Below are 23,208 nucleotides of genomic sequence, written 5' to 3'. Positions count from 1 at the left end.
GTCATCATCTTGGAATCATTTGTAATTTTATCTTTGAACTTGTGTTTTGTAAGTGAAATTCAATTAGACAAGGAAGCGGGCACGTGAGTAGAGGAAATGCGCACAATACATCTGTCTGGCCCAGTTCCTCGCTGGCTCGTTCACATACAACATTCTTCTTAACCCCATGAGCACAGAATTAAGGTGAACTGACAATGCATGCGGGGTTCAAGGAGACTCAAAGTGACTACAAGGTGTCAAGCACAAGGCAAGGCAGAGTCAAGGCATGACAGATTCAGACGGTTTAAAAAAAAAAAGATCCTTTTTACACTGAGATAGTTTATTACTTACACGGGCAGTGAAAGGAAAAGCTGTCAAAGGTGCCAGCTCCTCGCGGCCCTCTCATAAGTCGACACTCAAAAAAGGTGGCCACATGATGGCAACATAAGTAATTGGACAGTCTGTGGCTGAGGAGTCAATGGCTCGCTGCAGCTGAGCAGTTTTATACCCCGTGGCTGTGCCCTAAGGAGGGCTAGGTGAGAAGTCCCACCCCTCACTGGAAGCAGGGAAGTGGACCGGAAAACTGTCTAGCGGCAGCCTCCCACAAGAAAGAGAGGCAGATGAGAAAAGGGTCAAGCTCCTCACAAGACTATCCTATGTTCCTGGGTGGAGGACTTGGTGTCTTGGTCATCTAGTGCTGCTATAACAGAAACACCCCAAGTGGATGGCTTTAACAAAGAGAAATTTATTCTCTCACGGTCTAGTAGGTTACAAGTCCAAATTCAGGGTGTCAGCTCCAGGGGATGGCTTTCCCTCTCTGTCCGGCTCTGGAGGAAGATTCCTCGTCACCAATCTTCCCCTGGTCAAGGAGCTTCTCAGGCACAGGGACCCCAGGTCCAAAGGATGCACTCTGCCCCCCGATGCCGCTTTCTTGGTGGTATGAGGTCCCCATTTTCTGCTTCCTTCTCTTTCCTTTATCTTTTGAGAGATAAATGGTGGTGCAGGCCACACCCCAGGGAAACTCCCCCTACATTGGATCAGGAATGTGACCTGGGTAAGGCTGGTGTTACAATCCCACCCTAGTCCTCTTTTAACATAAAATTACAATCACATAATGGAGGACAACCACAGAATACTGGCACTTGTGGTCTAACCAAGTTGACACCTATTTTGATGCGACACAATTCAATCCACGGCACTCGGGTTCTGGCCTATGCGGACATGTCCAAGGTGGCCAGAACACCACGGCAGACCCTTCCCCTGCACGAGATGTGTCTAAAACTGATGCCGGCACTAACAGCCCCAGGGAAGAAATGCTTTCTTGTCAACCAGGACTTGTTTCAGGATCTTCAGGCTGTGAAAACGGACAGGATTTTTTTACTAACATTAAGAACAGCATCAGCCATGGAATCTTCTCTCCCTCTAGCGTTAGGGATTGAATTGTGTCCCCCGGAGAGATATGTTGAAGTCCTAACCCCTGTACCTGTGAACGTGACCTTGTTCGGGGTAACGAGGTCTTTGTCTGAAGATAAACCCACTGCGGTGAAGTCCATTCCAGCTCATAGCGACGTTAGAGAATCAGGAAGAAAACTGCTCCGTAGGACTTCCAAGGCTATTTTTATGTGTGTGTGTGTGCGTGCGTGCGTGCGTGCGTGCGTGCGTGCGTGCGTGCGTGTGTTAGGTGAAAGCTTACAGCACAAATTAGTTTCTCGTTCAGAAATTTATACACAAATTGTTTTGTGACATTGGTTGGAATCTCCACAGTATGTCAGCATTCGCCCCCTTTCCCCTTACACCCCAGGTTCCCCGGGTCTATTCGTCCAGGTTTCCTGTCCCTTGCTGCCTTCTCATCTTTGCTTTGGGCCAGGTGTTTCCCATTAGGCCTCCTATACTCGATGGAACTAAGAAGCTCATTCCTCACACGTTATTGTTTGTTTTATAGGTCTGCCTACTCTTTTTTGTTGTTGGTTCTTTTTTGTTTGTTTTTTAATTGTACTTTAGATGAAGGTTTACAGAGCAAGCTAGCTTCTCATTAAAAAATTAATACGCATAGTGTTCTGTGACATTGGTTGTCAACCCCACCACACGTCAACACTCTCTCCTTCTCGACCCTGGGTTCCCCATTACCAGCTTTCCTGTCCCCTCCTGCCTTCTAGTTTCTCCAGTCTGTGTCAGACCTTTAAATTTGGTCTTTTTTTTTTTTTTTTGCGTTAGAATTTTGTTCTACATTTTTCTCCAGCTCTGTCTGAGCCCCTCCACTGTGATCCCTGTCACAGCAGTCGGTGGGGGTAGCCGGACACCATCTAGTTGTGCTAGACTCAGGCTGTGGTACTTGGGGTCCATTAGGCCTTTGGACTAATCTTTGCCTTGTGTCTTTGGTTTTCTTCATTCTCAAGGCTGTAAATCTTTACCGGAAGCCGACTGCCACTTCTTTCTCCCACTCTTTGAAGAGAGTTATCAGTTAAGTAATGCCAGAGAAGGGTGGTTCCTAGTCCTAATCCTTTCTGAGTGCTGTCTCATCAAAGAGAAGAGACTCGCAGAGAAGGTCAGGCACAGGAGAAAGACACCACGTGAGGAAGATCCCTCACAGACCAACCAAGGCCAAGAAACCAAACTCCGGGGGGGAGGGAGGCTGCTACCGACAAGAAAGGCTCCTCTCCCAGAAGCCCACCGGGAGGATAGCCCCGCCGACGCCCTAAACTGGGACACTTTTACACCCCCGGGAAACTTAACTGCATTTTCACTGTTTAACAGGTCTTCGTAAGAAACTTTGAGCAACGCTACCAATGACCCAGCAGACAATCTCAGCTGGCGTGTTAAAGGGATCGCTCGTGAAGAGCAAAGTGAAAAATACACGGCCACTGGAGTATTTCACGTAAACAACACTAAAGAAAAAAAAAAAAAGAAAACCTAGACAGGCTCAAAAACCTCCGCCCCTGAAAAACGGAACTGCAGAGAAAGAGAGAGCTATAATCAGTCTATCGTTTTACCCAAAAAAATCAGGGGAAAGCGCGAACGCAGTCCCCCACTACCACAAATTATGCAGTCGAGTTTCCCACATTTGGGGAAATCGCAGGGGTCAGCACATCCGGAGTGCAATGGATAAGCCTCGCCCTGGGAAAACCACCTTCGTGATCATGGTATCTCCCCTGCCAGGTAAGTATGAGTTGTTCACCGGCTGCCCCGACACAGCCGCGCGCTCCTTACACTTTACACAGACGGTCATTTCGCTAGCCTCACTCCCAACCCTCAGAGCCCTTCTACGCTCCTGAACCACAAAATTTCAAGCGACACACCTGGACTCCTTTCCACAGCACGAAGAGTCACAACGTGTTTAAGCAGCAGATGCTGATCCAGCAACCACTGCGCTGCCGTATCTACATAAGACCCTGCCCCGTCAGTGACGTCACGGACAGCGCTCTTTCTGCCTACCCACGCCCCGCCCCTTGCCCGCCTTTTCCTCCGCCCATTCCTCCCAGGCGGCCAATGAGCGGACCGGCAGTCCGAGTAAGAAGCGACGTCTACCTTCCCCCTCCCCAGCTACCACCTCCCCGCCACCGTTTAGGCGGCGAGCCGAGCCCGAGGCCTGGCCCAGCCGCGTCTCTCCAGGACTCCGCGCTTTCTTCACCTCTCCTTCCCACACCCCTTTGGCGTTCGTCTCGGAATAGTGGCCCCTAATACGTAAAACAGAGCAAAACTTGATATTAGCCCTGACCTCAAAATCATTTTCTTCCACGGCATAAAATGTATCTTTTTTTCTTTTTAATTTCTGAAGGCACCTGAAGAAGGCCAAGACAAGTGTGCCACTGAGAGAATTTGCAGCCATCCACGGACCACAGAGACATGTTTAAACACGCTTTGTGTGGAATAAATCCGTGCGTGTATCATCTGGAACCCTAGCAGCAGCACTTTTTGACTTAACCGCCTGTTACTCAGTGACCCTGGTTACACTTTTCACAATGTGTCAGCTTTCTCCTTATTTCCATTCTCGTGGCTCTGTTTCCATTACTTCCTTGCCCCCCGTACCTTCTCATCGTTGGTCTAGGGTAAATTTGGACTGTTAGGTCTCATTATTTGGAGGCACGCAGTAGTCGCAGGTGATACTATTTATTTTTTGAGCCACTCTGTGTTTGGGCTGATAGGTGAACACCAGGAGTGGTTTGAGATCCGGATATAAAGCGTATGCCAGGGCGACAGTCTCAGGCGTTCGTCTGGTCTCTACCGGCCCAATAAGTATTGACTTCTTTAGGAATTTGAGTTTCGTTCTACATTTTTCTCCCATCCTATCCTGGACCATCTATTGGATCCCTGGTCGGAACGGTCGGTGATGGTAGCCGGGCACCATCTCGTTATTCTGCTGTCAAGGTAGATGAGGCTGTGGTTCCTGTAGGCTATTAGTCCTGTGGACTAGTTTCTTCTTTTGAGTCTTTGGTTGCCTTTTTCTCCTCTTTATTTGTTCTTAAGCTAAAAATCCTCCGGGACAACTTTCTTGGCATTCTGACCAAACTGAGAGAAAAAACCTGGCATCACCCTATAATGAAGCTCAAAGTGAGCAAATTCCACTCAGCTTTCCATCAGCTTTTGAGGTCTCTTCTCTTAACTAGAGATGATGGGATTTACCTGAACCATGTTTGGAATATTGAGTCTTTGTATTCGTGTTTCGAAAAACAAGGAGCAACATGGGGCATAGCAACCCAAAGACCATGCACTCCCAGCATCAGTGGAGCATGGAGCTTTTATGCTCTTCACTACCCAGGGGGCGGGATTGGCGCCCAAAATCCAACACCACATCCCTCCCCATGTCCATTTTTGGAGATCCAGGTGCTGAGTCATCCTTAAGGGAAGGGAACCTGAGTTTTGCAATTCGCAGCCTTGCAGCTGTGTGCAGGACAACGTCTTCCTCTTCAGTGAAGTTCAGGTCCAGAGTCACGTTTGGGTCCACTGCTCTTCAGGGCCTGAGTTTGCACCAAGGTCTTGGTGGGCGCATGCTCCAGATTTGACACCACATTCGAACCAAGGTTAGGACCGGGGGAAAGATCCGGTCAAGCCGCAGTTATAGACTGGGGCTTGGAGGGCTGCGGGGATGGGGGACCTGCGGAAGAGCAAGGGAAGCTTCAGCGGTGGCTTCATTCAAATATTGGACTGGACTATAAAACATAAAATGATACTTGTGAGGAATGTGCTGCTTGGTTCAGGCAGATACATGAGTCTGAATGGGTGGCTTCTGTCCAGAGGCTGGTTGGGAAAACAGAAAGGGACTGGGCTGGCTGAATGGATACAGGAAACCCGGGTGGGAGGAGGGGAGTGTGCTGTCACATTGTGGGGATTGCGACTAGTGTCACATAACAACATGTGTATAAAAAATAAAATTTTTTTAAAAAGGAGCATTCAGCAAATAAATATCTTGGAAATTAATACCGTAATAGTAGAGCTGTGCGAACAATGTCAAAAATATTTCCAAGGAAAAAAGGCAGAAAGAGCAAGGAAGCAACAACTAAATCTGATCTCCACAGGCAGCATCTCCTGGACTTCCTTGCCCTCATGGTTCCCGTTGGGTGCAGCCAACAGGAGGTAGAGGAAGGTAATCAATGGATAGGAGTAGAGAGAGTTCCTGGTATTTTTAAATCCCCTAGGGGTCCCTCCCTGCGAGGGCCAGGTTTGAGGGTCCCTTGCTGATTCCTCTTCCAGAGACCACACTCCTGTCCTGTGACCCTCCCCAAGGCTCTCAGGGTCCCGGAAAGGCTTCTCTACCCTCCCTCCCCACCCACCTCCATCCAGGCCTAGAGGTGGTAATGGCCGCCTTGCAGTTTCCATATCCCAGGTGCTTCACTATCCTATGCTGAATTCTTTTAATCCTGCCCGCACATTTCACAGGATTAAATATTCCCTTCATAAAACTCTCTTTAGATCCCTCAGTTTGAATGTACCTTCTCTTTCCTGTCAGAGCTGTGACTGGTGTGAGATGATTTTCTCAGGTAAATCCCATCATCTCTAGTTAAGAGAAGAGACCTCAAAAGCTGATGGAAAGCTGAGTGGAATTTGCTCACTTTGAGCTTCATTATAGGGTGATGCCAGGTTTTTTCTCTCAGTTTGGTCAGAATGCCAAGAAAGTTGTCCCGGAGGATTTTTAGCTTAAGAACAAATAAAGAGGAGAAAAAGGCAACCAAAGACTCAAAAGAAGAAACTAGTCCACAGGACTAATAGCCTACAGGAACCACAGCCTCATCTACCTTGACAGCAGAATAACGAGATGGTGCCCGGCTACCATCACCGACCGTTCCGACCAGGGATCCAATAGATGGTCCAGGATAGGATGGGAGAAAAATGTAGAACGAAACTCAAATTCCTAAAGAAGTCAATACTTATTGGGCCGGTAGAGACCAGACGAACGCCTGAGACTGTCGCCCTGGCATACGCTTTATATCCGGATCTCAAACCACTCCTGGTGTTCACCTATCAGCCCAAACACAGAGTGGCTCAAAAAATAAATAGTATCACCTGCGACTACTGCGTGCCTCCAAATAATGAGACCTAACAGTCCAAATTTACCCTAGACCAACGATGAGAAGGTACGGGGGGCAAGGAAGTAATGGAAACAGAGCCACGAGAATGGAAATAAGGAGAAAGCTGACACATTGTGAAAAGTGTAACCAGGGTCACTGAGTAACAGGCGGTTAAGTCAAAAAGTGCTGCTGCTAGGGTTCCAGATGATACACGCACGGATTTATTCCACACAAAGCGTGTTTAAACATGTCTCTGTGGTCCGTGGATGGCTGCAAATTCTCTCAGTGGCACACTTGTCTTGGCCTTCTTCAGGTGCCTTCAGAAATTAAAAAGAAAAAAAGATACATTTTATGCCGTGGAAGAAAATGATTTTGAGGTCAGGGCTAATATCAAGTTTTGCTCTGTTTTACGTATTAGGGGCCACTATTCCGAGACGAACGCCAAAGGGGTGTGGGAAGGAGAGGTGAAGAAAGCGCGGAGTCCTGGAGAGACGCGGCTGGGCCAGGCCTCGGGCTCGGCTCGCCGCCTAAACGGTGGCGGGGAGGTGGTAGCTGGGGAGGGGGAAGGTAGACGTCGCTTCTTACTCGGACTGCCGGTCCGCTCATTGGCCGCCTGGGAGGAATGGGCGGAGGAAAAGGCGGGCAAGGGGCGGGGCGTGGGTAGGCAGAAAGAGCGCTGTCCGTGACGTCACTGACGGGGCAGGGTCTTATGTAGATACGGCAGCGCAGTGGTTGCTGGATCAGCATCTGCTGCTTAAACACGTTGTGACTCTTCGTGCTGTGGAAAGGAGTCCAGGTGTGTCGCTTGAAATTTTGTGGTTCAGGAGCGTAGAAGGGCTCTGAGGGTTGGGAGTGAGGCTAGCGAAATGACCGTCTGTGTAAAGTGTAAGGAGCGCGCGGCTGTGTCGGGGCAGCCGGTGAACAACTCATACTTACCTGGCAGGGGAGATACCATGATCACGAAGGTGGTTTTCCCAGGGCGAGGCTTATCCATTGCACTCCGGATGTGCTGACCCCTGCGATTTCCCCAAATGTGGGAAACTCGACTGCATAATTTGTGGTAGTGGGGGACTGCGTTCGCGCTTTCCCCTGATTTTTTTGGGTAAAACGATAGACTGATTATAGCTCTCTCTTTCTCTGCAGTTCCGTTTTTCAGGGGCGGAGGTTTTTGAGCCTGTCTAGGTTTTCTTTTTTTTTTTTTCTTTAGTGTTGTTTACGTGAAATACTCCAGTGGCCGTGTATTTTTCACTTTGCTCTTCACGAGCGATCCCTTTAACACGCCAGCTGAGATTGTCTGCTGGGTCATTGGTAGCGTTGCTCAAAGTTTCTTACGAAGACCTGTTAAACAGTGAAAATGCAGTTAAGTTTCCCGGGGGTGTAAAAGTGTCCCAGTTTAGGGCGTCGGCGGGGCTATCCTCCCGGTGGGCTTCTGGGAGAGGAGCCTTTCTTGTCGGTAGCAGCCTCCCTCCCCCCCGGAGTTTGGTTTCTTGGCCTTGGTTGGTCTGTGAGGGATCTTCCTCACGTGGTGTCTTTCTCCTGTGCCTGACCTTCTCTGCGAGTCTCTTCTCTTTGATGAGACAGCACTCAGAAAGGATTAGGACTAGGAACCACCCTTCTCTGGCATTACTTAACTGATAACTCTCTTCAAAGAGTGGGAGAAAGAAGTGGCAGTCGGCTTCCGGTAAAGATTTACAGCCTTGAGAATGAAGAAAACCAAAGACACAAGGCAAAGATTAGTCCAAAGGCCTAATGGACCCCAAGTACCACAGCCTGAGTCTAGCACAACTAGATGGTGTCCGGCTACCCCCACCGACTGCTGTGACAGGGATCACAGTGGAGGGGCTCAGACAGAGCTGGAGAAAAATGTAGAACAAAATTCTAACGCAAAAAAAAAAAAAAAAGACCAAATTTAAAGGTCTGACACAGACTGGAGAAACTAGAAGGCAGGAGGGGACAGGAAAGCTGGTAATGGGGAACCCAGGGTCGAGAAGGAGAGAGTGTTGACGTGTGGTGGGGTTGACAACCAATGTCACAGAACACTATGCGTATTAATTTTTTAATGAGAAGCTAGCTTGCTCTGTAAACCTTCATCTAAAGTACAATTAAAAAACAAACAAAAAAGAACCAACAACAAAAAAGAGTAGGCAGACCTATAAAACAAACAATAACGTGTGAGGAATGAGCTTCTTAGTTCCATCGAGTATAGGAGGCCTAATGGGAAACACCTGGCCCAAAGCAAAGATGAGAAGGCAGCAAGGGACAGGAAACCTGGACGAATAGACCCGGGGAACCTGGGGTGTAAGGGGAAAGGGGGCGAATGCTGACATACTGTGGAGATTCCAACCAATGTCACAAAACAATTTGTGTATAAATTTCTGAACGAGAAACTAATTTGTGCTGTAAGCTTTCACCTAACACACGCACGCACGCACGCACGCACGCACGCACGCACGCACGCACACACACACACATAAAAATAGCCTTGGAAGTCCTACGGAGCAGTTTTCTTCCTGATTCTCTAACGTCGCTATGAGCTGGAATGGACTTCACCGCAGTGGGTTTATCTTCAGACAAAGACCTCGTTACCCCGAACAAGGTCACGTTCACAGGTACAGGGGTTAGGACTTCAACATATCTCTCCGGGGGACACAATTCAATCCCTAACGCTAGAGGGAGAGAAGATTCCATGGCTGATGCTGTTCTTAATGTTAGTAAAAAAATCCTGTCCGTTTTCACAGCCTGAAGATCCTGAAACAAGTCCTGGTTGACAAGAAAGCATTTCTTCCCTGGGGCTGTTAGTGCCGGCATCAGTTTTAGACACACCTCGTGCAGGGGAAGGGTCTGCCGTGGTGTTCTGGCCACCTTGGACATGTCCGCATAGGCCAGAACCCGAGTGCCGTGGATTGAATTGTGTCGCATCAAAATAGGTGTCAACTTGGTTAGACCACAAGTGCCAGTATTCTGTGGTTGTCCTCCATTATGTGATTGTAATTTTATGTTAAAAGAGGACTAGGGTGGGATTGTAACACCAGCCTTACCCAGGTCACATTCCTGATCCAATGTAGGGGGAGTTTCCCTGGGGTGTGGCCTGCACCACCATTTATCTCTCAAAAGATAAAGGAAAGAGAAGGAAGCAGAAAATGGGGACCTCATACCACCAAGAAAGCGGCATCGGGGGGCAGAGTGCATCCTTTGGACCTGGGGTCCCTGTGCCTGAGAAGCTCCTTGACCAGGGGAAGATTGGTGACGAGGAATCTTCCTCCAGAGCCGGACAGAGAGGGAAAGCCATCCCCTGGAGCTGACACCCTGAATTTGGACTTGTAACCTACTAGACCGTGAGAGAATAAATTTCTCTTTGTTAAAGCCATCCACTTGGGGTGTTTCTGTTATAGCAGCACTAGATGACCAAGACACCAAGTCCTCCACCCAGGAACATAGGATAGTCTTGTGAGGAGCTTGACCCTTTTCTCATCTGCCTCTCTTTCTTGTGGGAGGCTGCCGCTAGACAGTTTTCCGGTCCACTTCCCTGCTTCCAGTGAGGGGTGGGACTTCTCACCTAGCCCTCCTTAGGGCACAGCCACGGGGTATAAAACTGCTCAGCTGCAGCGAGCCATTGACTCCTCAGCCACAGACTGTCCAATTACTTATGTTGCCATCATGTGGCCACCTTTTTTGAGTGTCGACTTATGAGAGGGCCGCGAGGAGCTGGCACCTTTGACAGCTTTTCCTTTCACTGCCCGTGTAAGTAATAAACTATCTCAGTGTAAAAAGGATCTTTTTTTTTTTAAACCGTCTGAATCTGTCATGCCTTGACTCTGCCTTGCCTTGTGCTTGACACCTTGTAGTCACTTTGAGTCTCCTTGAACCCCGCATGCATTGTCAGTTCACCTTAATTCTGTGCTCATGGGGTTAAGAAGAATGTTGTATGTGAACGAGCCAGCGAGGAACTGGGCCAGACAGATGTATTGTGCGCATTTCCTCTACTCACGTGCCCGCTTCCTTGTCTAATTGAATTTCACTTACAAAACACAAGTTCAAAGATAAAATTACAAATGATTCCAAGATGATGACAGCAGAACATTAAAACAAACGTGAGAATCCTTCTGTGCGTGGGGCCCTCGGTGACTGCACAGGTCACGTGCCCATGAAGCTGGTCCTGCGTGGGGATGCGCGGCCCGGTGTCACTAAGAATTCAAACACCCTTCTTTTTTCTCTATCCGGGGAAACCCTGGTGGCGTAGTGGTTAAGTGCTATGGCTGCTAAACAAAGGGTCGGCAGATTGAATCTGCAAGGTGCTCCTTGGAAACTCTGTGGGGGCAGCTCTGCTCTGTCCTACGGGGTCGCTGTGAGTTGGAATCGATCTGACGGCACTGGGTTTGGTTTTGTCTGGTTTTTCTCTATCCAGAGAAGAACCAGAACTTACAGGAGAGGACAGGTGGAGAGTACCTTTGCATACAGCTTTCCCTTTCTTTCAAAGTTCTTCATTAGCTACTAATTGTGGCCTCTGACACTGTCATCTCAACGCAGACATAGTCAATGACTCTGGGACTTCTATTTTTTAAATTTACCCAGAAGCCACAGTCCTCAGTAGCAGAGACAGGTTCCTCCTCATATGATTTCCAGCTTCAAGAAGCTCCAGCTCCTGTTGACTTAAATTTCTGACCCTCAAGTCACATCAAGACACCCAGAGATGGGTGGTGAGTTGCTGAACAGTCACAGCATTTTGTTTGCTTGTCAGACTTCTGTTCCATTACAATAAATCCCTGCAATTCATGTCCATTTCTTGATTGCTTAGCTAGATTCTTTTCCACAGAGAAATTGATATTGATGTTGCTGTGGAGATATAGTTTACAGCGAGGCAAAAACATAAAATGAAGAGTGTGGATTCCAACCAGCCCGTGGAGACGTCAGGTGAATTCAATCGATGTTGAAAGAAATTAGCTGTAATCCCTTCACGTCTGAGAGTTTCACATTGCAATGTCAGCTTCAAAACCTAACAAAAAAGGTGTAAGGTACAAAAAGTACCCAGGATTTGGAGATTGGAACACGAGTCTCACTAAAGGACAGAGACTTGGAATTCCTCATTGACCTGAGAATGTAAGCATGGGCTTTCTGGTCAAATCACTCTGAAAATGTACAGCCCTTAGATCCTGGGTCTCAGTCTCCAATGTCCCCCCCCGCCCCAGGAGGCTCTTGTGCTGTGGCCTTGTCCCGAGTGAATCCATCTGCCTCCTACCTACATCTTCTTAGACTCAGGGGGTCCAGGAAACTTCCGTCTGCACCAGCCTTGCCACATGCCTTGGGGAAGTCATGGATTTCAACGCAGAGCCTGTTTCTCTGTCTGTAAATGAGAGGGTGCCTGGGATAGTTTCTGGAGATCCCTCTGGCTCTCTAATTCTTCTAAATTATGGTGGGCTATTTTTATGTTTCCTTGGCACTTAGTGGTTTTTTGTGCCCTTGGCCTGAGAGATTGCGTAAGGAGATTCCATCACAGCAAATAACTTTGTACCCCCAGATGGGGCTTGTTTTTTACTTTTCAATAGCCAGTTTTCCTGTATGTGGTACGGGCACCACTGGTAGTATTTGAGATTGTTTTAGGTGGTACAAGGATGAATATTTAATATGAATAAATATGTATTTAATTCCATATTCATACGCAACATGCTTAACAAGCACATCAACGCCACTTTGAATGCATCTTTGTAGAGATGAGGAATAGTGTTGGTATCACAAACCAGGTGGGAACACTTCATCAAACGCCCTTTAAATATGTAAGCTTTCCTCAGACTTTTTTCTTTGGTTGATAGCTGCCCTGCTTGATGTCTTGCTCCCAAGTCCTCCATCTATTGCTGGAGAATTCTCTACAGATACCACCTGAACACACCTGTGGTGACATGAGATTCTTTAATTGACATTTTGCCTTGGTTCTTTGGTAAAAGAGTTAGAGATTTTTTCCCCCTAAGGCCTTTTTCCTACTTTTCTAGCCCCAAAGGGATTGTTACTTTTGCTCAGGCTGATATTTCCTGAGTAAGCTGTAAACGACTTTAGGTTTGATACTTTTTGTCTGGCTCTGAGCTGTATGCAGCCTGCCTTGTAATTAGTATGCACCTTGCCTGATTGGTCAATATACCATGCAAATACAGTGACTATAGGCAATGCAAATGGAGTATCTGTAGCCTACTATGAGAATGAAGTGTCTGTGGCCTACAGAGAGGATTGTTCAATTCATGGCCTTGGTGGGAGATCCATGCCTTGAAACTGATGAGGAATTTATATGTATACAGCACACCCCACAGAGGTTTTTCAGACAGGACGAACCTCCTAAAAGTGCTGTAACACAGGTCAATGGCTATATTGCTGAAGATGGTGACAGGCCTGGAAGGGGCCCAGTGGCAGAATCAGTGGTGACAGACAGCAGAGTGAAGAGGAGCCTGTTCCTAGGGGGCCGAGAGGATCCTTGAATAGCTGAGAGGAGCTGAGAGAGATGTCCTACACTGAAGAAAGGAGACTTTGCTACATGCTTCCTAATCCTGACCCTGAGTTGCAGCCTGTTGATCCTGATCCCGAGTTGTACCCTGTTACTTCCTTAATAAACCACTAAACTGTAAGTGTGGTTCCGTGTGGCCATTGGAAGGATCATTGAACCCAGAAGAGAAGTAGAGCATGCCGTGGGAGGGATGGCTGCTGTCACGATTTGTAAAAAGTTTGGAAGGTGGAGGTATATCTGACTGCCACCTCATAGGAATCAGCTTTGGGCTGATCCTGGTTGTTATCCCCCTTGAATTCTGAAAGGTTCTGATGCTGATGCTACTATTCCCACCTTTTTATAACACCCCTTGCCCCAAAAGCAGCCTCTTTATTTTTCTGGCTCCAGTGTTGAAGCAGGCAGTCATGAAAGGGTTATTAGGAGTTATTAACCATCCCATAATAGTTGTTTTTCAGAAAAGTCTATTCTTGCTACATTTTTTTAAAAAACTTTTACAGCACTTTACCATCATTAGTCCAATCTCCAGGTTTCTTGTCTTCTCCTGGCAGGAGGGCAAGGTGCAGGTACATTGACTCCAAATCTGCCCGCTATATGACATTCCTGAGGTGGCAGTAGTGAGCCATCACCATTTTTTCAGGGCTGTGGGCAGTATTTTTAGAGCCCTGTGCAAAAACCCATTCCCTAAAATTGTGTGGACTGAGCATGCATCAAAGGACTAAAGATCCTCCACTTGCAGTTCATACATGTATATGTCACTCCCTATAAAAGGAGCAAATCTGCCCTGGCTCAGGGAGCTGGCAGCCTTAGGTCACGAGAACCTGCCTGTCTCCCAGTTTGCAACTGTGAACAGAACTTTCTGTTCTTTCAACCCTCTGTCTAGCTGACTTCAATTCGCTAATCTGTTTGACAAGAACCTATGAGTAGACAGCTGTCTAATAGAGTTATTGTATAGATTAATGGGATGATATAATAATACACATAACATAGTGTATGGCACATGTTAGGCATGGCAAAGAAAAGCCAAACCTATTGCCATCAAGTCTATTCCAACTTGAAGTAACCCCTCAGGACAGAGTAGAACTGCCGCAATAAGTTTCCAGGGATCGCCTGGTGGATTTGAACAGCAGACCTTTTTGTTAGGAGCCTTAGCACTTAAGCACTATGACACCACACTTTGCATATTACGTATGGGAGACAGGAAATAACATGGAAGATAAGTTTTTTCCCCCACTTAATTGTGAAATGTAAGAAAAGTGTACAGGTTTCTGCTTTGGGCCATGATGGAGTTAAGAGAGATGGCATTTACTTTTCTACCTTAAACCACTAGAAGACAAGATAAAATATATGTGAAACAGCTTCTTTGGAGACATTGAACCACAGAAGTGTAGGACAAAGCTCAGACTGAGCCCCTAAGAGTGTGCACTCCCACCAGCCTTTATGGAAAGAGCAACTAATACATGTGTCATGAAGGAGTGTCTTCAGGAGGGTAATACCTCAACAGTGTGTCCACATTAGCCTTAGACTAAGGATTTTCTGAACCCACCTAACAAAGCTTAAAAGCCAGCCTGGAAAGAATCAAACTATTTCCAAGCAACTTAATGGCATCCCAGACTAGAGTCCAAAAATATTTAAAGGATTAAATAAAAATGTTTTTAAAAATACTTAACATAAAATTCATAATGCCTGACATCTAATGAAAATTATTAGGTATGCCAATAGTGGAACCCTGGTGCCAGAAAATATGATCCATAACTATGACAAAAGTAAATCAGTAGAAAGAGACACAGAAATAACCTAGATGATAGAATCAATAGACAAAATATTCAAATAGCTATTATAAACACTGTATATATTCAGAAAAATGGAGGAAAGCATGAGCTTGATGAGGAGAGAAATGAAAGACATATATACATGACTCAAATAGAACTTGTAGAATTGAAAAAGACACTGGATGAGACATAGCAACATGAACTATCCAAACTGAAACCCAGAGAGAAAAAAGAATTAAAATGAAAAGAACAGAGCATCTCTGACCTGTGAGAAAACATCAAGTGGCCTAATATCCATGTAATTGGAGTCCTGGAAACAGAGCGCTGGAGTGACAGAAAAAAAGTTTGAAGAGATAACAATAGTCCCAAGGGCAACGGTCCTGGCCCCTCCTTGTGGCAGCTTTGGAGACAGGACACAGGGGTCTATCCACACAACCCCAGGAGCCACTGGATACCAAAGAGGATAGCAAAGAGGTGGGTCAAGGGTAGCTACAAGGAAAACTAGGCAATGTGCAGGACCTTAAAATGAGAACTTGTATGGCCTATGGACTGAGCTAGCTCGATGAATAAGAGCTGAGAGCTTCTCTTCTCCTTAGCATGGAAGATTGCCCAGTTATATCTGCGCCAACACTGAACGGAAGGTTTGGCGAGTTGCTGATGAGGAAGCTGACATTTGCAGAGTTTAATGGATTTCCTTGGTCTCAGGAGTGTTTACACTAAATCACGTCCAGTCCTCTCAGTTGCTGTGCTTCAGAGTGTGAGCTATAGAGACAGTTACATGTGAGAGGATCTTCAAGTCTGTTAGTCCATCTGCTTAGCTCATGAAAAGGGGAATAATGGTTGGTTGTTTGCTTCAAAATTGCCCTAATAACATTATTATAATCTTACAGTGAAAAGACTGTACAATGTGACACAAACCCCAGAATCTTTAAAGAGTGATACATAAGAGTACGTCAAAATTTAAATTCAAATAAAAAACATTCTACATAACAAATTATTTGCCCAGTATATGCCCAATAGTTTGTTATGAAAAACAGTAGTGCCCTGATCCCTTTCTACATTTTCTATTCTCCAGAGATAACTACTTTCAACCCATATAACCAATTATCTGACTTTCTCTCTTTATCTCTAAAGAAACATTGTTATGCGTTGATTTTCCAGTTTTCCACTCCTCCCCCTGCAGACACCCTGCAAGGGGAAAAACGCTGTGCATATGGGTGGATGGATGCACCACCTGCGAGTCTACACCAAGGGAGCCCACAAGGCGGTTCACTTGGCTTCCACTCACTTGCCAACCAACTTAATCCACTTCACCCCTCCACACAGGGAAAGGAAACTTTGCAAGGACAAATGTCAGGCAAGCAGCTTTGAGGTTTATCGGTGGAACCGGGTTCTCGGGTGGGACAGGAAGGCACGGGAGCGCTCCTGAGTGAGGAGCCACGGTGGTCCACACCCAGCAACTGACACCGCTGCTGTGAACGCCCAGTACCTCTCCCTTCCATTCCCCACTTTCTCCCTTTTTTTTTTTCTTCGTATTCTTTTCTCTGTTCTTCCCCGTCTCTCCTCCTTCTTAGCTATTTTCTGAGACCTCAGTTCCTGAGGAGGAGACGAGAGGAAAAGGGGACCGGCCGCGAGGCGGAGAAGGCCACGGGGAGCAGGAGGGGTGCGGGGATCTGCAGCAGCTCGCCCTTCTTCCTTCCTTCCGGGCCCGAAACCTTTCTAGCTCCTAAATGAGGATCAGATACGGGACGCGGAAAGGGGAGTAACAAGCTTTATTCACAATTTAAGGAGTTTTTCTTCTTTTTTTTTTTAGTCCTTCATTTAAGAAAACTCTAAGGCTCCACCGAGATTTGAACTCCGATGGCTGGATTCAGAGTCCAGAGTGCTCACCGTTACACCGCTGCAAGACTTTGCAACTGTTTGGCAGTAAAAAGCAAAAAAAAAAAAAAAAAAAATCAAACCCACTGCAGTCAAGTGGATTCCGACTCATAGTGACCCTATAGGATGTTTGGCAGTACGAATCCCGCCCCCGAGTCGATTCTGACTCATATCTATGATCATTTCAATTAAAAAAAAAAAAAAATCTCTTGCTGTCCAATGGATTCTGACTCACGGGGACCCTGTATGAGCATCTCAATAAAACCCAAAAACCAAACCCGTTACTTGCGAGTCGATTCCAACTCACAGCATAGAACTGTCCCCTATGGTTTCCAAGGAGCGCCTGAGTGGATTCAAACCGCTGATCTTTGGTTACCAGCCTTAACGCTTAACCACTATGCTACTGTGTGAATAAGAACCATATAACTCCACATTTATCAGGACATGATAATCCCTTTATCAGGTAGGACTTGAGGACGGTTGACCTGTGTGGGTGGACTCATCCACCTTCCTTTCTTTCTGCACCTCCCTTTTTATTGACTTCTATCATTTCATTTACATCTCAGGAAATTGAGGTAAAATCCACTGTGGGTTTAGCTCAATGGCACAGCTCTTAAAGCCTCTGTTATAAATCACGTACTTGGCCTCATTTACCAGAGTTTCCTGTCCCAAGGTGAAATTTCTGCAAACAGCAGTGTTATTTTCCTTTTCTCTGCCTTCACCCATTTCTCATTGTCCAGGGAGGGCAGATGATTGTCAGGGCAGGACTTGGGACCTCCTGGGTGGCTTGTCCAAACAGCACCTATTACACTCCAAAGCCACCACAGCTTCCTATGTGCAATATAAAAAGGTGTCTCAGCAGTGTTTTATCTGGGGAGTGGGTTCAGCAGGCAGGAGAACTCTCATTTTCTTCTTTATACATTTTTTTTTTTTTGCTAAGTTTTTCTTACAACAAACATTTTTTAGATATACAACAAAAAACAACCTTGTTTAACATTTATACAGTCAGATAAACCAGACTAACCTCATCTTCTGTGACCCAAAATCAACCACATGCTATTGAGGCTACAAGATAGGACTGTGACACTTATACAGCCACATTTCTGTTTTCTGAGAGCTTGGCCATGACCATTACCTTCCAATTGCTCAGTATATCATGTCCTAGAAACTTCACAGTTTTAGTTTTTCGAAGTGCAGTAAAGATTTAACTTTATCTGAAGAAATTGATCTTTGTCCTTGGTTTCTCCAAGATAACTCTAAACTAAAAAAAAAAAAACACAAACCCAAAAAACTAAACCCCTTGATGTCAGGTTACTTCTGACTCCTAGTAACCCGATAGGACAAGGTAGAGCAGCCCAGTAGGACTTCCAAGGATGCAAATCTTTACAGACACCCATTGCTACACCTTTCTCCCTTGGAGTGGCTAGTAGGTTCAAACCATCAAGCTTTGGTTAGAAGCCCAGCACTTAACCACTGTGTCTCCAGTGCTCCTTAAAACCAAAACAAACAAACAAACAAACAAAACCTGGGGCCATCGAGTCGATTCCAACTCATAGTGACGCTATAGGACAGAGTAGAACTGCCCTATAGAGTTTCCAAGGAGCACCTGGTGGATCAGAACTGCCTACCCTTTGGTTGGCAGCCATAGCACTAACCACTATACCACCTGGGTTTCCAGTGTTCCTTGAGATAACTCTAAATGCTTGGAATTTGCTGAGTAACTGAGGTGCTTTTGTTTTCTATAGGCCTCCAGACCACACTTGATGGTTTATGCTAATAAAGTGACTCAAGTGGGGGCAGGAAAGGCTAGAAAGAGGACCTCCTGATATCAGACAACCTGGGGAGAGGGGATGCAGAGGTTGGGGAAAAATTCAATCATGCCTAAGTAATGAGGCCCAGAAAAAGGCTCTGGACACAGAAGCTCCATGGGCTTCCAGGTTGGTGAGAGACATCTGTGCCCATGGAAGGGTCTCACAGCCCTTTTTGAAACAGGTACTCTCCACATTCAGAACCTTCCCAGTCCTTGCCCTATGTGTCTCCCCATTTGTATCCTTTTTGCTATAAAACTGTAGTTGTAAGTATAGGACTTTCTGTGAGTTCTGTGAGTCATTGCAGTGAATTATCAAACACAAGGGAATAGTTAGAGCCAGCAGGTCAGCAGTAAGGGGAATGAACACCTCTGAGCTTATGGCTGGCATCCTGAAGGGGTAGAGAGAATTTCTGAGTATGAAGCCAGCAGGTCAGAAGTGAGTGGGTCACAAGGACTCCCAAGGTTGCAGCTGGTGTCTGTGCCCTTTACTTGTGAGGCCTGCTCTAGCTCCAGATGGTTAGTTAGGGTCATTGGGAGATGCTGCATGTGCACCTGGTGTCAGAACAAAAGTGGAACAGAATTGAATTGATAGTAGGTAGATTTGGGTTGATCAATAAATATTTGGTCTTAGAGAAGTGGGAATTAATTTGAGCCTTTCCTAATGTAAATATATCAAGATATCCAGGGGTACTCATTGTTGTGTCAGGGGATATATGTATCCAAGTTGCCTTACAGTTTTGTCTCACTATTTCATTTATGTACACAAAACACCACAACACTAAATATGTGTATAAAAGATGTAAACTTTATATTTAAATTATATACATAGTTTTAATACCTTAAAAAAAAAATACCTTACAAAGAGATTATTATGACATGTTACTTTGGCACTCAAAATTCCCTTTCTTCTTCCTAAGCCTAGTTTTTGCCTTTGAAAAGTGAGTTTGATCACTTGGACTAATGATTTCAAAATGGTTAGACTGCATATAAGACATTAAAGAATGACCTGGTCATGCATACACATAATGGAGTTCTACATGTGAGGATCTCTATGGACTGCTGCTGAGTTTTTGCTAGGATAAATTGTTTATGTGAAAAAAAGCAAAGCAAGACGGGAAAAAATGTATACAGTATTCTACCTTTTCTTTAAGGAGAGGGTAGACATGTTTGTACTTTTTTCAGGAGGTAATAAAAATGTTTTCATCTAGGGAATGTGGTTTAAGCTATACAAATGGTGGTGAGGCTTTGCTAAGTAGTATCTTTTTAATATACTTTTGATTTTTAAACCATGTGATGTTTTACGTTTTCAAAAAAAAAACACTACAATTGATAAACAAAAGTAGAAAATTTTAAATTTAACTGCATGTCAAAATGATAATACAATCACACAAAAAGTAATCAAGTAAATTTTAAATGCAGTTCTCTGTGATCCACAGTGATGTATATTCTTATGTCAGAAGAATCTGCAAAGAAATTTTGAACTTTGCTTTGTAGATTCATTGTTGGTAGTCATATTGATGGAATAATTTGGAAACAATTTTGTGTGTATTATAGGATAGAGCACATGAGTAAATGTATTAAAAATTGTTTGGAATCAGGGTTATCAACAGGAGAGAGAAGAGATAAAAATACAGACTAGGGGAAGTTGAGGAAGAGCCTCTTGGTGCTGGATTGGGATTGAAAGTGTCAGTATAAATTCATGAATTAAATATGAATATTTGCTCACCATGTCCACTTACAGAGCCTAGAAGCAATGCTACCTAGGGGCTACATCTTTGTTGTGAATGCCATTCTCCACCAAAAGAACCAGATTCTTCGAGAAATGGCTGATTTTGGAAAGTTGAGCTTGGAACTTCTTGTGCCAGAAAGGAAGAATATGCTCCTTGATTCATGGAAACACGTCAAAAGATCACAGGCACCAGCTTGAAGAGATCCGAACTCGTCCAAATTGAGACATTTTGAGCATCAAAAACAATAATGGTAATGGATAATAACACATTGAACTGAAAAAAAGTTCATAGAAACTAAGATTGGGGAGGGAAGTGCTATAATAAAATAAGAATGAGGAGGGAAGCTCTAAATAAAAAGCCTTGACTAGAGAAAAACGCACTCCCACTGATGAAAAACAGTTCGTCATCCTCTCAGATTGCGGCGGAGTATTCCGATATTCTGGTGGCCTGCGCTAGTGAGCCCAGACGAGCCAGAGAAGGAAGGAGGAGGAGCAGGAAGGAAAGAGGAAAAAGAGAGAAACCAGGAAAAGTTGAGGAACCATGCAGTGGGGAGAGAGGCAGCTGGACCCACTCAGCAGTTTATGCCAATGTTTTCATTTACATATGATAACTGAAGTCTCATTCATGTCAATGTTTGAATAGCTGAGGGTAATAAGGTTAAAGGTGAGTCCATCTATAACTAAGGTGTGAGTCGGCTGATAAGACTTATTTCTGTGTATTTGATGGATTTTGTTTTTATTCTTTCAATTTTTTGGTTTTTCTATGACTGTATCTAGGAAAGACTTAGGGAGTGGTAGCTTTATTTTGGAGCCCTGGTGACGCAGAAGTTAAAAGCTCGGATGCTAAGCGAGAGGTTGGCAGTTCAAGTCCACCAGCGGCTCCTTGGAAACCCTACGGGGCAGTTCTACTCTGTCCTACAGGGTAGTTGTGAGTCAGAATTGACTCGACGGCAATGTTTTTTTTTTTTTTTTCCCCCTGGTTTTAGCTTTGTTTTATTTCTAGGAGGCAAAAACATGATTAATTTTCCTCAACAATGTTATTGAGTGTCATGCAATTTTCAATAAAAGCTTCTCAATTTAATTAAAAAAAAAAACTATTATGTTTAGTAACACATCAATCAATTCCCTAAAGCACTGTTTTTCAAACTCATCTGCTGTCTACATGCTCTAGAATCACCCAGATAGCTTGGTAAAAAGTAAAGATTCCAGGCACAATGATTGGTCTTCATTTGCCTGCAGCAACAAAGGAAAAAGAGTCAGGAATAGGATGAAGAAATAGAATGTGTGGCTAATTGCCTCCATGAACAACTGTCTCCTTTGCATTGAGACCAGAAGAAAAGGACTGTGCCTAGCTATACTGTACATTTTGATCAAAGATACTATAAAAGAATCCTGATCAAAGGCGGAAAACGCATGTCATGGATTGAATTATGTCCCGCAAGAAATGCGTGTATCAGTTTGGATGGGCCATGATTCCCAGCATTCTGTGGTTGTCCTCCATTTTGCAATTGTAATTTTATGTTAAAGAGGATTAGGGTGGGATTGAGACACCACCCTTACCCAGGACTCATCCCTGATCCAGCGTAAAGAGAGTTTCCCTGGGTTGTGGCCTGCACCACCTTTTATCTCCAGAAGATAAAAGGAAAGGGAAGCAAGTAGAGAGCTGGGGACCTCGTACCACCAAGAAAGCAGCACCAGGAGTGGAGCACATCCTTTGGACATGGGGTCCCTTGCACCTGAGAAGATCCTTGACCAGGGGAAGATTGAAGACAAGGACCTTCCCTCAGAGCCGACAGAGAGAGAAAGGCTTCTCCTGGAGCCAACGCCCTAAATTTGGACTTGTAACCGACAAGACTGTGAGAAAATAAATATCTCTTTGTTAAAGCCACCCACCTGTGGTATTTCTGTTATGGCCCCACTAGATGACTAAGACAATGCAGAACAGAATTTCAAAATCTCATGATTCAGATTTTCTGGAACCGTGGAGGCTGAATGAACCCCTGAAACTATTGCCCTCAGATAATCTTTAAAACTTGAACAAAAATATCCCCTGAAGTCCTCTTAAAATAAAAAAAATAGTTTAGCTTAACCAGGAAAGTATGTCTGCCTTGAGCAGTATGCTTGTTTAAGATCTATTTACATGAAATCAAATTGACACCAGCAACTGAAAAGAGTAGATAGGAAACTTGGGGGGCAGTGAGTTAATATTAATGGGGAAGGAACAACTCAGAAAGGAGGGTTGTGCTACTCAAAGAATGTAATCCATGTCACTAAATTGTACATGTAGAAACTGTGGAATTGGTACACGTTTTGCTGTGTATATTCTCACCACCAACAACAAAAAACAAAATAAATTATTTTTAAAAAATGCAGATTCTAAGACCTCACGGCTATGAAATCACTGGAAGTGGATCCCAGGAATTTTCTTCCAAAAACACTCTGGTAATTCCAGAGCACATGAATTAGAGAACCATGTGGACTTTCATATAATATATGGTTTGGAGAGCAAAGACCACATTCTTCAACTTACACCTCAATCACTAGAGTGTGACCTTTTTGAAGGCAGTGATTGTATTGCCATCTTTGTACCCTCAGACCAGAATCTGGCCCAGAACTAGAAAACAAGATGGGGGGGGGGACCCACAATTACTTATTTACAAATAGTTTGCCTTAAAGCCACTAAAAGGGCAGGCCCACATTTCTAGGTGCTTTTAGGGACCAGCAATGACTTTGCTTCCTGCTTGGCTCCAGGTAGACAGCTTGCAGGGCTGGAGTGCGTGAGTCTTTACCTGTCAAATTCTATGAGATTTCCCAGTGATGGGCCCAAGAAGTGTTAGCAAGGCTGCTACCTCTATGATTTAAAAAGTAAACCTGAGCTAAATAGCATGACCATTTGAAAAAATGTGCATCAAAACAGGTAGTAAATGGAAATAGGGGAAGATGATAGTAAACAGAAGGTGTGTTCATAAGTGGGTCATGATTCCAGGGAGGATTGTAATCATATCATTTCTAGGAAAGTGTCTTTCAGCCAGAGAACAATACTATTAAACATC

General features: G+C 45.0%; 1 long non-coding RNA gene and 2 other non-coding genes across 3 annotated transcripts in view; 1 reads left to right on the top strand and 2 right to left on the bottom strand.

Annotated features, from left to right (window-relative positions):
- LOC126071572 (uncharacterized) overlaps nt 1-3,350 on the bottom strand; it is a 35,704-nt gene extending 32,354 nt beyond the window's left edge. The window contains exon 1 of the long non-coding RNA XR_007516354.1: nt 3,276-3,350. This is a non-coding gene — a long non-coding RNA (uncharacterized LOC126071572). The remainder of the gene's footprint in view (nt 1-3,275) is intronic.
- LOC126074184 (U1 spliceosomal RNA) lies at nt 2,980-3,143 on the bottom strand. Its single transcript, XR_007516986.1, has one exon. It is a non-coding gene; the product is annotated as a U1 spliceosomal RNA (small nuclear RNA).
- A 4,060-nt stretch (nt 3,351-7,410) lies between the features above and the next one.
- Nucleotides 7,411-7,574, top strand: LOC126074183 (U1 spliceosomal RNA). Its single transcript, XR_007516985.1, has one exon. It is a non-coding gene; the product is annotated as a U1 spliceosomal RNA (small nuclear RNA).
- The last annotated feature ends 15,634 nt before the right edge of the window (nt 7,575-23,208 follow it).

Source organism: Elephas maximus, chromosome 3 (assembly GCF_024166365.1).
Source record: "Elephas maximus indicus isolate mEleMax1 chromosome 3, mEleMax1 primary haplotype, whole genome shotgun sequence".
NCBI lineage: Eukaryota > Metazoa > Chordata > Mammalia > Proboscidea > Elephantidae > Elephas > Elephas maximus.
This window is presented reverse-complemented; position numbering and strand designations above follow the sequence as displayed.